Source organism: Martes martes, assembly GCF_963455335.1.
Source record: "Martes martes genome assembly, chromosome: X".
NCBI lineage: Eukaryota > Metazoa > Chordata > Mammalia > Carnivora > Mustelidae > Martes > Martes martes.
The window spans coordinates 75,330,763-75,345,300 of NC_137897.1; positions in this window are offsets into that span (position 1 = coordinate 75,330,763).

Below are 14,538 nucleotides of genomic sequence, written 5' to 3' on the forward strand. Positions count from 1 at the left end.
GTGCATGGCCCCATTTGGAGTCTCCAAACCCAGCAGATTCCTGCCATGCACTGCTGTGCCACTCCTCCTGGAGGTGGAAGGAGGGTGTCTCTCTGGATCTGCCACCTGTGGGGTCTCTGCTCACAGAGCAGTGGCTGGACTGTGAGATGGATCATGGTTTAAGGTAGCCCCAAGCTGAAAGCCCCACCTCAACTCCATTTCTGTAGCTGGCTTCCCTGCTCTGATAACTGGGACCTCTGCCACACCTAGACACCCATGGTCTTTCTGTGACTCCATGGTTCCTGAGACCACACTGTCCACACAAGAGCTCCGCCCCCACTAACACTCTCGAGTGAAATCCCTCAGTGGAGCAGACTTCTAAAAGTTCTGGTTTTGTCCTCTACTGCTCTACAGCTTGCCAGGACCTGGCCCCTCTCCCCACAAGCTATCTTCCTCTCAGTTTTTATTCACTTCTAGTCACGTTCTACCTTCCAGAAGGTGGTCCATTTTCTGTTCTTAAAATTACTGTTCTTCTTCTCTTTTATCTCCTGTTGAGTTTGTAGGTATTCTCAATGGTTTGATAACTATCTAGCTGAACTCCTGGGACCTAATGCTATTTCAGTTTCTTCCTCCTCCACCATCATGCTTCCTCTCCAATCTATTTTTTAAAGGCATATGCAGTATTTCCATTTTCTAAGATTTTATATCTTTATTTGAGATAGAGAGAGGATGAGAGAGAGATCATGAGAAGGGGGAGGATTGGAGGGAGAAGCAGATTCCCTGCCATGTTGGGAGCCTGATATCTCCAGGGGCCAAGGACTCCAGGATCATGACCTGAGCTGAAGGCAGTCACTTAACCAACTGAGCCATCCAGGCACCTGCGTTTATATTTTTTTAATGATTTATATATCTACTTGGTAGTTAATTACAATAATATATTATATTCATTTTTGTTTATGTGATCTCACTAAATACAATACTAATTTAAGTACTTTCATCTTTTTTCATCTACCAAAGTTTTTTTTTTTTTATAAAATTTACCACTTTTTATACAAAATACTATATTCCTTTTTGTGACATTTTGTTTTCTTCCTTTTCCTTTTATCCCTTTGACCATTTCTTTGAAAGTTACTGCTTTGTTAATACCTCTTTCTCTAACAAATCTTAAATATTGGGAGTTCCTTAGGGCTTCCTTTCTTTTACCACCCATACCCATTCCATCATCATTTGATTCATTTCGCCACCCAAATATATATGTCAAAATATGATTCCCTATTTTTTTTTCTTTTTCTCCAATTTCTTCATCTAACTGGTTTCTTTTTCTGTAGTCTCACCCTCAGTGTCTGCCTCAGTTAGCTATTGCTGTGTAGCAAAGTACTCCAAATCTTAGTGGCTTAAAAACACACTGAATTATTATTACTTGTGAATCAGAGCTGAGTGGGCAGTACTTTGGCTGTTCTCATTTGGTCTTATTTATGCAATTACAGTGAAGTGGCAGGTGTAATGGTTGTAAGGTCCAAGATTATATAACACAAAATTTGCAGTTGGTGCTAACAGAAAGTTGGGGCACCTCAGTTCTCATCTATAATACGGTCTCTTATCCTTGAATATGTTGAATCAGGTTCCTCAAAAGAATGCTTCTTAAAATAGCATTCTAAGCGGGTAAGAGCAAAATTTCAAAGCCCCAATATAGTACCATGACATCATGCAGTTCAACCACTTTAAATAAGATCAATATGCTGTTGACAACTGAATTTGTATCTTTATCATTAACCTCTTTGTGATCTCTAAACTTCTGTATCCAGTTGTCTGCTCATCTTGTCTACTTGGTTGTGTAATAAATATCTCACAATAATAAAAATACTGATTTTTCTTAACCTATATTCCCATCAATATTCTCTATATTCAGAAAATTTATCCACTTGGCAAATATTAATTGAACATCTATTATGCTAGATGTTACTTTAGACAATGGATACAACAATGAACAACACAGACAACATTCATGGTTTTATAGGGTATGTTTTCTAGTGGCGAGGTCAAAAATAAAAAATAAAATGTCAGATAATAAGTTCTAAGATGGAATATAAAGTAGGATAAGGAATAAAGAGTGATGAAAATTGCTATTTAATACAGGGAGGTCAGGAAAAACCTCTTGCTTAGGTGACATCTTAATAGAGACCAAAATTAAGTGAGAGAGTGAGCCATGCATATACAGATGAAAATTATGTAATGGGCATCATCCAGTTGCTCAAATCCCAAGCTTATAAATTATTTTGAATACCTGTATTCCTTCACTACTCTTTAAAACTGAAAATAATTGAATTGACTTTAATTTTAAAATACATTCCATATTCATCTACTTCTTCCCAGTTCAATTGCTATCACTTTGTTTTAAGTTGTTATCCATCTTAGCATACCAAGCTGTTTAACTGATATGTAGCTCTCAAGTCATTTCACCTTGCAACCATAATGATGTTTTAAAACTGTAAATGATATGACTCTTCTGCTTAAAATTTGACTTACACTTACACTTAACATACAATACAAAATCTTTAATCTGGTCCAGAGAGCCTCCTGATCCAACTCTTATTTACTACTGTAGCTCCATTCTGTCTCATTTTTCCTTTGGTTTCTAGCTTCAAAAATTCTGTTTTTCGAACTTAACCTTAGAGCTGCAAGGCATAGAATTGGCTTAAAGTCATACACACCCTTCTCCACTCTCCATGTAACAACTAACTCATTGTTCAGGTCTCAGCTCAAATGTCACTTCTTTTCTGCAGACCCTAGATTAACATAGTGCACTGCACTTTTGAGATCACAACTTTTATGGCATTTTGTTGAAATTACTGATTTAATTTTCTAGCTTTTCTGTTGGACAGTAAGCTCAGTGAGGTTAGGTAATATATTTGTTCTGTTTATTATAACATTGGTATTTTATTATTTAGTTATATGTATACATACATATAAATATGTATATAGTTATATATAATTCTATATAACTCCCTCTCTTTTTCTCTCTCTCTCCATATATATAATATATATATATATATACACACACATATATGTGTATATATGCATATATATGTATATATACAAATATGTATATATACACATAAAAACGTATATATACACATATATATACATATTTGTATATATGCATATATATACACATATATATGTGTATATATATACATATATATATATATTTTTTTTTACCTTCTTAACTTCCCTAAGTAAAAGGTAAACTCCCCGAAACCAAAGACCACATCAGCTTGTTCATCTCTATCTGCCCCTCAACCTTAAAAAGTTCTAGAATATAGTAGACACTTAGGAAAATGTTGTCACATTTGTGTGTAAATTTTTTATTAAATTAATTAATTTATTTTAATAAACATATAATGTATTTTTATCCCCAGGGATACAGGTCTGTTAATCGCCAGGTTTGCAGATTTCACAGCACTCATCATAGCACATACCCTCCCCAATGTCCATATCCCCAACCACCCTCTCCCGTCCTGCCTCCCCCCAGCAACCCTCAGTCTGTTTTTTGAGATTGAGTCTTTTATGGTTTGTTTCCCTCAAAATCCCATCTTTTCATTTTTTCTTTTTCTACCTCCCCTCAACCCACCCACATTGTGTCTCCACTTCCTCATATCAAAGAGATCATATGACAGTTGTCTTTCTCCAATTGACTTATTTCGCTAAGCATAATACCCTCTAGTTTCATCCACGTCATTGCAAAAGGCAAGCTTTCATTCCTTTTGATGTCTGCATAGTATTCCATTGTGTATATACACCAAATCTCCTTTATCCATTCATCTGTTGATGGACATCTAGGATCTTTCCACAGTTTGGCTATTGTGGACATTGCTGCTATAAACATTTGGGTGCATGTGCCCCTTCGCAGCACCACGTTTGTATCTTTAGGATATATACCCAGTAGTGGAATCACTGGGTCATAGGGTAGCTCTATTTTCAGTTTTTTGAGGAACCTCCACACTGTTTTCCAGAGTGGTTGCACCAGCTTGCATTCCCACCAACAGTGTAGGAGGGTTCCCCTCTCTCTGCATCCTCGCCAGCATCTGTCATTTCTTGACTTGTTAATTTTAGCCATTCTGACTGGTGTGAGGTGGTATGTCATTGTGGTTTTGATTTGTATTTCCCTGATGCCGAGTGATGTGGAGCACTTTTTCATGTGTCTGTTGGCCATCTGGATGTCTTCTTTGCAGAAATGTCTGTTCATGTCCTCTGACCATTTCTTGATTGGATTGTTTGTTCTTTGGGTGTTGAGTTTGCTAAGCTCTTTATAGATTTTGGATACTAGGCCTTTATCTGATATGTCGTTTGCAAATATCTTCTACCAGTCTGTCAGTTGTCTTTTGGTTTTGTTAACTGTTTCCTTTGCTGTGTAAAAGCTTTTGATCTTGATGAAATCCCAATAGTTCATTTTTGCCCTTGCTTCTTTTGCCTTTGTCAATGTTCCTAGCAAGAAGTTGCTGTGGTTGAGGTCAAAGAGGTTGCTGCCTGTGTTCTCCTCAAGGATTTGGATGGATTCCTTTCTCACATTGAGGTCCTTCATCCATTTTGAGTCTATTTTTGTGTGTGGTGTAAGGAAATGATCCAATTTCATTTTTCTGCATGTGGCTGTCCAATTTTCCCAGGACCATTTGTTGAAGAGGCTGTCTTTTTTCCATTGGACATTCCTTCCTGCCTTGTCAAAGATTAGTTGACCATAGAGTTGAGGGTCTATTTCTGAGCTCTCTATTCTGTTCCATTGATCCATATGTCTGTTTTTGTGCCAGTACCATACTGTCTTGATGATGACAGCTTTGTAATAGAGCTTGAAGTCTGGAATTGTGATGCCACCGACTTTGGCTTTCTTTTTCAATATTCCTTTCGCTATTCGAGGTCTTTTCTGGTTCCATATAAATTTTAGGATTATTTGTTCTATTTCTTTAAAAAAAATGGAAGAAATTTTAATAGGGATTGCATTAAATGTGTAGATTGCTTTAGGTAGAATAGACATTTTCACAATATTTGTTCTTCCAATCCATGAGCATGGAACATTTTTCCATTTCTTTGTGTCTTCCTCAATTTCTTTCATGAGTACTTTATAGTTTTCTGAGTATAGATTCTTTGCCTCATTGGTTAGATTTATTCCTAGGTATCTTATGGTTTTGGGTGCAATTGTAAATGGGACTGACTCCTCAATTTCTCTTTCTTCTGTCTTGTTGTTAGTGTAAAGAAATGCGACTGATTTCTGTGCATTGACTTTATATCCTGACACTTTATTGAATTCCTGTACAAGTTCTAGCAGTTTTGGAGTGGAGCCTTTTGGGTTTTCCACATATAGTATCATATCATCTGCAAAGAGTGATAGTTTGACTTCTTCTTTGCCAATTTGGATGCCTTTAATTTCTTTTTGATGTCTGATTGCTGAGGCTAGGACTTCTATTACTATGTTGAACAACAGTGGTGATAACGGACATCCTTGCCATGTTCCTAACCTTAATGAAAAAGCTTTCAGTTTTTCTCCATTGAGAATGATATTTGCGGTGGGTTTTTCATAGATGGCTTTGATAATATTGAGGTATGTGCCTTCTATCCCTACACTTTGAAGAGTTTTAATCAGGAAGTGATGCTGCACTTTGTCAAATGCTTCTTCAGCATCTATTGAGAGTATCATATGGTTCTTATTCTTTCTTTTATTAATGTATTGTATCACATTGATGGATTTGTGGATGTTGAATCAAACTTGCAGCCCTGGAATAAATCCCACTTGGTCGTGGTGAATAATCCTTTTAATGTACTGTTGGATCCTATTGGCCAGTATTTTGGTGAGAATTTTCACATCTGTGTTCATCAAGGATATTGGTCAGTAATTCTCTTTTTTGATGGGATCCTTGTCTGGTTTTGGGATCAAGGTGATGCTGGCCTCATAAAATGAGTTTGGACATTTTCCTTCCATTTCTATTTTTGGGAACAGTTTCAGGAGAATAGAAATTAATTCTTTAAATGTTTGGTAGAATTCCCCTGGGAAGCCGTCTGGTCCTGGACTTTTGTTTGTTTGGAGATTTTTGATGACCGTTTCAATCTCTTTACTGATTATGGGTCTGTTAAGGTTTTCTATTTCTTCCTGGTTCAGTTTTGGTAGTTTATATGTCTTTAGGAATGCATCCATTTCTTCTAGATTGTCAAATTTGCTGGCGTATAGTTGTTCATAATATGTTCTTATAATTGTTTGCATTTCTTTGGTGTTGGTTGTGATCTGTCCTCTTTCATTCATGATTTTATTTATTTGGGTCCTTTCTCTTTTATTTTTGAGAAGTCTGGCCAGGGGTTTGTCAATCTTATTGATTCTTTAAAAGAACCAGCTCTGAGTTTCGTTGATTTGTTCTATTGTTTTTTTAGTTTCTATTTCATTGATTTCTGCTCTGATCTTTATGATTTCTCTTCTCCTGCTGGGTTTAGGCTTTTTTTGTTGTTCTTTCTCCAGGTCCTTTAGGTGTATTGTTAGGTTGTGTATTTGAGACCTTTCTTGTTTCTTGAGAAAGGCTTGTACCACTATATATTTTCCTCTCAGGACTGCCTTTGTTGTGTCCCACAGATTTGAAACCATTGTGTTTTCATTATCATTTGTTTCCATGAATTTTTTCAATTCTTCTTTAATTTCCTGGTTGACCCATTCATTTTTTAGAAGGATGCTGTTTAGTCTCCATGTATTTGCATTCTTTCCAAATTTCCTCTTGTGATTGAGTTCTAGCTTCAGAGCATTGTGGTCTGTAAATATGCAGGGAATGATCCCAATCTTTTTGATACCGGTTGAGACCTGATTTATGACCCAGGATGTGGTCTATTCTGGAGAATGTTCCATGTGCACTAGAGAAGAATGTATATTCTGTTGCTTTGGGATGGAATTTTCTGAATATATCTGTGATGTCCATCTGGTCCAGTGTGTCATTTAAGGCCTTTATTTCCTTGTTGCTCTTTTGCTTAGATGATCTGTCCATTTCAGTGAGGGGAGTGTTAAAGTCCCCTACTGTTATTGTATTACTGTTGATGTATTTCTTTGATTTTGTTATTAATTGGTTTATATAGTTGGCTGCTCTCATTTTAGGGGCATAGATATTTAAGATTGTTAGGTCTTCTTGTTGGACAGAGCCTTTGAGTATGATATAGTGTCCTTCCTCATCTCTTATTATAGTCTTTGGCTTAAAATCTAGTTGATCTGATATAAGGATTGCCACCCCAGCTTTCTTCTGATGTCCATTAGCATGGTACATTGTTTTCCACCCCCTCACTTTAAATCTGGAGGTGTCTTTGGGTCTAAAATGAGCTTCTTGTAGGCAGCATATTGATTGGTTTTGTTTTTGTATCCATTCTGATACCCTGTGTCTTTTGATTGGGGCATTTAGCCCATTTACATTCAGGGTAACTATTGAGAGATATGAATTTAGTGCCATTGTATTGCCTGTAAGGTGACTGTTCCTGTATATTGTCTCTGTTCCTTTCTGATCTACTACTTTTAGGGTCTCTCTTTGCTTAGAGGACCGCTTTCAATATTTCCTGTAGAGCTGGTTTGGTGTTTGCAAATTCTTTCAGTTTTTGTTTGTCCTGGAAGCTCTTTATCTCTCCTTCTATTTTCAATGATAGCCTAGCCAGATATAGTATTTTTGGCTGCATGTTTTTCTCGTTTAGTGCTCTGAATATATCATGCCAGTTCTTTCTGGCCTGCCAGGTCCCTATGGATAGGTCTGCTGCCAATCTAATGTTTTTACCCTTGTATGTAACAGACTTCTTTTCCCGGGCTGCTTTCAGGATTTTCTCTTTGTTGCTAAGACTTGTAAATTTTACTATCAGCTGACAAGGTGTGGACCTGTTTTTATTGATTTTGAGGGGCGTTCTTAGCATCTCCTGGATTTTGATGTTTGTTCCCTTTGCCATATTAGGGAAATTCTCTCCAATAATTCTCTTCAATATACCTTCTGCTTCCCTCTCTCTTTCTTCTTCTTCTGGAATCCCAATTATTCTAATGTTGTGTCATCTTATGGTGTCGCTTATCTCTCGAATCCTCTCCTCATGGTCCAGTATTTGTTTGTCTCTCTTTTGCTCAGCTTCTTTATTCTCTGTCATTTGGTCTTCTATGTCACTAATTCTTTCTTCTGCCTCATTTACCTAGCAGTAAGTACTTCCATTTTTTATTGCACCTCATTAATAGCTTTTTTTATTTCAACTTGGTTAGATTTTAGTTCTTTTATTTCTCCAGAAAGGGCTTTTATCTCTCCAGAGAGGGTTTCTCTAATATCTTCTATGCCTTTTTTGAGCCTGGCTAGAACCTTGAGAATCATCATTCTGAACTCTAGATCTGTCATATTACCAATGTCCATATTGATTACGTCCCCAGCCTTTGGTACTGCCTCTTGTTCTTTTTTTTTTTGTGGTGAGTTTTTCCGCCTTGTCATTTTGTCCAGATAAGATTTGCTTTCTTATCCTCTAGAATTCTGCTGTTCTTGGTGAGTGTAGTTGGTTTTGGCTGGGTTTCTTGTTGATCTTCTCAGGGAGGGGCCTGTTGTATTGATTCTCAAGTGTCTTTTCCGCAGGCAGAATTGCACCGCCCTTGCCAGGGACCGGGCTAAGTAATCCACTCGGGTTTGCTTTCTGGAGCTTTTGTTCCCTGAGCCCTTTCTGTAGAGATCTGGAGGATGGGATTGAAGATGGCGACCTCCCAGTCTCCGGCCCGAAGGAGCCGAGAGCTTGGGGTCCTGCTCCTCAGTGCACCCTCAGAGAAAAGCGCCCAACTGCCCCGCCTCCCTGGCCTGCGGACATGCCTGCAGGAAAGCAGTCAATTGCTGGCACTTGGAGAAAAGTGCCTGGTCGCTTCCGTCTCGGCCTCCGGCCGCGCTCCGAGCCTACCCAGCCTGCAACCAGCACAAGGTAACCCCGGGCTGAGTGCTCACTCCTCATCTTTGTCACTGTAGCCGGCTTCCCTGCTCTGATACCTGCGAGCTCTGCAGCACTCAGACACCTCCGGTCCTTCTGTGATCCCGCGGGACCTGGGATTACACTGACCCCACGTGGGCTTCCTCTCAGTTTAGCCTCTGGAGCGATGTCCCTCTGTGGAGCAGACTTTTAAAAGTCCTGATTTAGTGCTCCGTTGCTCCGCCACTTGCCGGGAGCTGGCCCCTCCCCCCACGGTCTGTCTTCCCATTGCTTTGGATTCACTCCTCCACAGGTCCTACCTTTCAGAAAGTGGTCAATTTTCTGTTTCTAGAATTGTTGCTCTTCTTCTCCTCGATTTCCCATTGGATTTGTAGGTGTTCACAATGGTTAGATAAGCTATCTAGCTGATCTCCTGGTACCCAATGTCATCTCAGCCTGCTACTTCTCCGCCATCTTGACTCCTCCCTCTGTGTGTAAATTTTTGATATACACACAGAAAAGTGAACATCTAAGTATACAATTATATATTAAGTATACAACTCAATAAATGATACCAACTGAATAAACTTATGTAACCAGTATCCAGATTTGGAATCATAATAGTACCAATCCTCTAGAAACCCACTTGTGCTCCCTTCCTATTATTACTCATGTTTCAGAGTAACCACTATCCTGATATCTACCAACAAAGATTAGTTTTGCTTGTTTTTGTACTTTATATAATTGGAAAATACAGTAGGTATTCTTCTTTTGTGTCTAAGTTCTTTCACTCAGCATTGTATTTGTAAGATTTACCCATGTCATTTGGTGTTGCACTTTTTATTTGTGATTACTATGTAATAATTTATTCTGTGAATATACCAATACTTATTCATTCTACTATACATAAACAACTTCAAGTTTGAGGGTTTTACAAATAGTGCTGCCATAGATGTTCTAATTCATGTTCTTTGGTGAACAAAATGTAGGCATTTCTGTTAATTACATGCAAAAGTGCCAAAGTAGAATTGTTGGGTTAGAGTAGACATATGTTCAGCTTTAGTAGGTACTACGAAACAGTTTTCCAAATGAGTTGCACCAATTTATACTTCCACCAACAGAGTATGAGAATTATATTGTCTTTGCCAACATAGATTTTTAATTCTTTTTTCATTTTAGTTATATTGGTGGATTTGAAGGGTGTTTTATTGTGGTTTTAATTTGCATTTGTCCTGATAACTGATAAGCCTTAGCACATTTTCATGCATTTCTTAATCACTTAGATACCCTCTTTTGTGAGTTGCCTGTTAAGTCTTCTTCCCATGTTTCTATTTAATTGCCATAAATGACATTTTAGTAAATGCAGATCTGTTTCTGCACCTTCTATTTTGTCTCATTGGTCAGTGTTCTTTGTTCGAAATAATCATTAATTATTGAATACATGATTTATTTGCACAATATGTGTAGGTATAAAACCTCAAGGAAAAATTAGGACCTCATGAAAAATTTGGTTCATTTTTTAACCAAAATAATAGGAAGCATCAGATTACTTATATCCACCGAAAAATATCCAACATCTGTGTGATAAAATTTGTTTTAGTAATATCATGTGTATACTCAAGAAATTTTGAGAAACATGAATCAAGTTCCATAGAATTGTCCATTGACATCTTCCCTCAATTTTTTGCTAATAAATTATTAGATTATCATATTACTGTTGTATTTTTCTCTCAACTTGAGATGCTCTAAAAAATTCCATCACTTGAAGGGCTTATGAGGTATAAAATAACAGCATTATTCTCTGATATTCACATTGTATATATGCATCAGTTATGTCTTGATATGCAAAAGAAATCAAGCATAGAGAATTAATCCCATGAGGATTGTTTTTAAAAATTGCTTACTGACATTCAGTCAACAGAATTCTAGGGGTTTTTTTATATTATTATTATTTTGGTGAATCGATGTGGACAGTGTGCACTTGATTCATTTAGTCCTTCTACAAATATTTATCAAACACCTAGTTTGCCCCTGTCCCCAGCAATTTAGCATTAAGTGAGATAGAGAAGGTTCTTTTCTTTTCATGGTGTATATTCTAGAATTAAAGGAAGACAGACAACAAACAAATATGCAAACCAACAAGCTAACAAATAATGAGAGGAGTACCAGAGAATATCTGTTATATAGAGAATTTTAGAATAATACAGGTGTCTTTAGAATAATACAGGTGTCTTGTTTGCTCTTAGATTTACTGGTTAGGTAAGGCTTCTTAGATGTGTTATTTAAGCTAAGACATGAATAGTGAGAAGGATCCAGCTGTAGTAGTTTTGGAGAAAGGGGGAAAATATTGGTAGATTCGAGGCAGAAGTAAATAGCTAATGCCAAGTCCTTCATTTCTTCATAATAAAATAAGTCCAGTGTGGCTGGACCAAGGTAAGTGAGAGTAAGAGTGATATGAGATGAGTTCATGGACATGGTCAGAGAAAAGATTATATAAGACTTTGCAAGCCAAAAGGACTTTAGATTTTAAGTTTGAAAACAAGTCTTTAGAAAAAAAAATGAACTGGAAAATGACATGAATACAGAATTAGATATGAGCATTCCTGCCGGACTGACATGAGACAGTTTTTTTGGAGTAAAGGAAAAGTGATGTATCCCAGCTGCACTTGGAAAAGAGGTTTAAAACTCAATACTGTTGACAGAATTTGAGTGAGACAAATGTGATAGAGTTAGAAAAAAGTTCTCCCCACACAGGTAATCCTGCCTACAAACTGAACTCTTAAAGCTCCACACTGCTGGAGAAGTAAGGTTTCCAAAATACTAATCTGAACATACCATTATTTGCTTTAATAATTTTAAAGGTCCATCATGATCTTTCTGGAACATGGTTTCTAGAATTCTTTTTCAATCTACTATTCTCTTTTCATTCCACATATACTGGCCTACTTATAATTTCCTATGTTATCTTGAACTCTGGTACTTCTTGGTATACCCCTTCCTTTGCCTGAATTTTTTTTTTTTTTTTGGTACTCCTGCTTTTAACTTAGCACAGATGAAAGTATTTTCTGACCACCTCTGTTTCTAAGGATGGTATCCACTATATTTAAAAAGCAGTATGGCACAGGCACCAAACCAATCAGAAGAAATGCTGGATATAGAAATAATATTTTTAAAGCCATTGAAATAGGGCCTGACAGGGGCATCTGGGTGGCTCAGTCATTTAAGCATCCAGTTCCTGATTTCAGCTCAAGTCATGATATCAGGGTTGTAAGATTGAGCCCCACATTGGTCTCCATGCTGAGTATGGAGCATGCTTAAGATTATCTCTCTCCCTCTTTCTCTGCTCATATGGTTTCTCTCTCTCTCTAAAATAAATAAATTAATTAATTAAATAAATAAAAAATAAATAATAAAAATAAGTTTAATTTAATTTGGGTGGTGTTTATACATCTATAATCAGTGCAGAGTCTTCTTGAGATTCTCTCTTTCCCTCTCTCTCTTCCCCTCTCCCCATTCTCTCTCTCTCTCTTTGTCAAATAAATAAATAAAATCTTCTTTTAAAAAAAGGGGCCTGATACCTGATTAACACCACATTACTATTTGCTATTATTATTATATGAAGAAAAAAGTCCAAATATTTTATTGTTACCAACTTGTGGGCAGTTCTCCTGGATTTTTCTGTTATTTTAATGTAACATTCACTTTGCAGTATGTATGAACAGCTGAATCACATAGTCAAGACTTTCATAAAGAGTAGGGGTAGGATGAAAAGAAGAGGTATTTAACCAGAATGAAGGTCAATATCAGTAGCTAGAGAAAGGGATTGATGTGTTAGGTTATGGGGCTTGAATTGTCAAATTATGAGTTTGAATTTGATTCAGTACGTGACAGAATATCATTGTCAAATGATGAGTTTGAATTTGATTCAGTGCGTGACAGAATATCATTGTAAGAACATGGTCACACAGGATTACAAGTTGTAAGTGGTGCTTGAAAAGATAAATTTTGACAGTGATATGGGGAGTGGATTCAAGGGCAAAGATACTTGAGACTAGGAATTTAGTTCAGAGATTATTGTAATCTTGCAAACAAGACAAGAATACCAGAAACCAAAATTGAGACAAAGCACTAAATTTGATTGCTATTAGAAACCATGCTTCCTTAGCACAGAATGAGAACAGAAGAAAGTTGAAAGACAAATGAGGACACAGTCAAACAGGATAATAATTTCCATGTGCCTATCTATACTAAATAATTAACCACTCAGAGCCCATTTCCCTTGCCCAGAACCAAATAATTGTATTCAGAATGAAGGAATTATTTTTTTAAGATTATTTATTTATCTATTTGACAGACAGAGATCATAAGTGGCAGAGAGGCAGGCAGAGAGAGAGAAAGGAGGAAGCAGGCTCCCTGCTGAACAGAGAGCCCAATGCGGGGCTCGATCCCAGGACCCTGGGATCACGACCCGAGCCGAAGGCAAAGGCCCCAACCCACTGAGCCACCCAGGCACCCCCAGAATGAAGGAATTATTAAGAGGAAATAGCTGAGCCCAGCATCCGGCTCCCTGCTCAGCAGGGGGCCTGCTTCCTTCTCTCTCTCTGCCTGCTTCTCTGCCTACTTGTAATCTCTGTCTGTCAAATGAATAAATAAAATCTTTAAAAAAGAGGAAATAGCTGAAATAATCATCTAAACAAAGCTAAAGGTCATAACTGTGAAACAAATTTTCGTTTTCCATACATATATCTACATATGTCTTTGATCACACACATACAAAGTAGTAATATCTTCAAGTTACATGGTGTGTTTTATGATGTGTTCTGCCAGTGAAAAAGTAAACCTGAGAGTTTGATAAAACTAAGAATATATCATTTCTGGGTAAGTAGTGTAGGTTCCTGAGAATTGTTAGAACTAATCTTTAGGAATGTTGTATGTTATTTATAAACCCTAAGTGAGTTGGATTAATAAATCCAATCCAGTTTTCAGTTGTATATATTGATAGTTTCTCTGGAAACCAAGGGTTGAAAATTTTCATTGGCAAGTGAAATTTTCTAAGTAGTATACATAGATTATCTAGATCAGACGGTAGAGATGGAATACTCTTAAGTATATCTGGATGTTGTAAATGAAGTCTAATCAGCTACCAGAAAGTAGGAGTCTTTATTTAAAGTGCTTGAATGTTCAGTTAATGTCACCAAATGAATACATTAAATATTCTTTTGGACAGGGTTCATAAAGGAATGAACAAACACTGAACCAACTCTTCAGAATTTGTCAAGGCTAAAGGATTGACAAATGATGGGCTTACTTGTAAAAATAATGGAATCTCAGGTGCCAGCATTCCTTAGATTTAAAGTTGTTGAATTTCAAACTCAACTGACAAAAAATGGCAACTTCAGGAGCATTTGGCTTCGTCATGAGTTTGTCAAATACTGGAATTTTTTTTTGGAATGGTTTTTTTTTTTTTTTGTCTATTTCTGTTTGTTTCCTTGTAAATATTGATTTTCTTTTAGTAGACTTTCCTAGTAAACACTCTTGGCCAGTTGATGGTGATGGGATGCCAGCATCTAAGTGTTATTTTGCAATATATTTGGGAAACAACTTGGCAATATAGCAATATAATTATCAACCATTATA